At 41.5% G+C, this 2,284-nt stretch overlaps 1 non-coding gene across 1 annotated transcript; it reads left to right on the top strand.

Annotated features, from left to right (window-relative positions):
- The first annotated feature begins 404 nt into the window (after nucleotides 1-404).
- TRNAW-CCA lies at nucleotides 405-476 on the top strand. The gene has a single exon. It is a non-coding gene; the product is annotated as a tRNA-Trp (tRNA).
- The last annotated feature ends 1,808 nt before the right edge of the window (nucleotides 477-2,284 follow it).

Here is a 2,284-nt window from a genome sequence, read left to right as displayed (position 1 = left end):
CTGAATAACCTATGAAAATATTACTCTGAGACATTCAGATTTTTTTTCTCTGAATCACACTGGTAGAGGACAATAATTACTCTATGTCCTATTGCACAAAATCCTATAAAGATCTTCTGTATTTCCAAAAATAAGACTTCATAAGTATATTAATATTTGAATGACTAATTTAATATATTATCCCTCGGAGTAGTTCTGAAGCCAGAAATTGAAAAAAGAAAGACTGTTTCTTTTGTGTATGTGTAATTTGGAACTCAAGGTACTTAGTAGTGAAAATTATAAAGATCACATTTCTGAGACTACCTACATCCCTATGAAAGAAAAATTTCCCGCAGATCAAGCCAGCCTGAGTATATACTAGCAATTTTTACCTGGTGGGCTACAGTGTAGCTTCCTGTTGGGTTTCCCTGGTGGCTCAGAGGTTAAAGTGTCTGCCTCCAATGCAGGAGACCCAGGTTCAATTCCTGGGTTGGGAAGATCCCCTGGAGAAGGAAATGGTAACCCATTCCAGTATTCTTGCCTGGAGAATCCCCTGGATGGAGAAGCCTGGTAGGCTACAGTCCCCGGGGTCTCAAAGAGTTGGACACAACTGAGCAACTTCACTCACTCACTCACAGTGTAGCTTGCCAGGCTCCTCTGTCCATGGAGTTTTTCAGGCAGGAACACTGGAGTGGGTAGTCATTCCCTTCTCCGGGGGATCTGCCCAATGTGGATAGAATCAGGTCTCCTGTATCTCCTGCATTGGCAGGTGGATTCATCACCACTGTACCACCCACAGGTGGTAAAAGGAAAATCAGATTGCATAATGTGTCAGACTATCAGGCTAGGATAGAGATACCAAGGGAACATTTTATGCAAAGATAGGCATAATAAAGGACAGTAACCACAGGACTGGAAAAGGTCAGTTTTCAATCCAGTCCCAAAGAAAGGAAATGCTAAAGAATGCTCAAACTACTGCACTCATTTCACATGCTAGCAAAGTAATGCTCAAAATCCTTCAAACTAGGCTTCAACAATATGTGAATGAAGAACTTCCAGATGTAAAAGCTGGATTTAGAAAAGGCAGAGGAATCAGAGATCAAATTGTCTACATTGGTTGCATCATAAGAAAATGCTAGAGAATTCTAGAAAAATATCTACTTCTGCTTCATCGACTACACTAAAGCCTTTAACTATGTCAATCAGTTCAGTCGCTCAGTCATGTCTGACTCTTTGTGTCCCTATGCACTGCGGCACACCAGGTCACGCTGTCCATCACCAACTCCCAGAGCTTACTCAAATTTCTGTCCCATTGAGTCCATGATTCTATCCAACTATCTCATCCTCTGTCATCCACTTCTCTTCCTGCCTTCAGTCTTTCCCAGCATCAGGGTCTTTTCCAATAAGTCAGTTCTTCACATCAGGTGGCCAAAGTATTGGAGCTTCAGCATCAGTCCTTCCAATGAATATGCGGGACTGATCTCCTTTAGGATGGACTTGTTGGATCTCCTTGCAGTCCAAGGGATTCTCAAGAGTCTTCTCTAGCACCACGGTTCAAAGGCCTCAATTCTATGGCACTCAGCCTTTTTTATTGTGAGCTCTCACATCCATACATGGCTACTGGAGAAACATAGCTTTGACAATATGGACTTTTGTAGGCAAAGTAATGTCTCTGCTTTTTACTATGCTGTCTAGGTTGGCCATAGCTTTTCTTCCAAAGAGCAAGCATGTTTTAATTTCATGGCTGCAGTCACTATCTGCAGTGATTTTGGAGCCCAAGAAAATAAAATCTGTCACTGTTTCCAATGTTTCCCCATCTATTTGTTATGAAAAGATGGGACCAGAGGCCATGATCTTAGTTTTTTGAATGTTGAGTTTTAAGTTGGCTTTTTCATCACCTCTTTCACTTTCATCAAACTGTGGGAAATTCTTCAAGAGATGGGAATACCAGACCACCTTACCCACCTCCTGTGAAACCTGTATGCAGGTCAAGAAGCAGCAGTTAGAACCAGACATGGAACAATTGACTGGTTCCAAATTGGGAAAGGAGTGCGTGAAAGCTGTCTATTGTCACTGTATATTTAAGCTTAACTTAAATAAGTTAAGCTTATTTAACTTATATTCAGAGTACATCATGTGAAATGCCGGGCTGGATGAAGCACAATCTGGAATCAAGTTTGCTTGGAGAAAAATCAACAACCTCAGATATCCAGATGATACCACTCATGGCAGAAAGCCAAGAGGAGTTAAAGAGCCTTTTCATGAAGGTGACGCTTGCTTCTTGGGAGAAAAGCTATGACCAACC

The sequence above is a fragment of the Bison bison genome, unplaced genomic scaffold (assembly GCF_000754665.1).
Source record: "Bison bison bison isolate TAMUID 2011002044 unplaced genomic scaffold, Bison_UMD1.0 scf7180017864478, whole genome shotgun sequence".
NCBI lineage: Eukaryota > Metazoa > Chordata > Mammalia > Artiodactyla > Bovidae > Bison > Bison bison.
The sequence above is the reverse complement of the archived record's forward strand: the minus strand, read 5'-3'. Positions and strand labels throughout refer to the sequence as shown.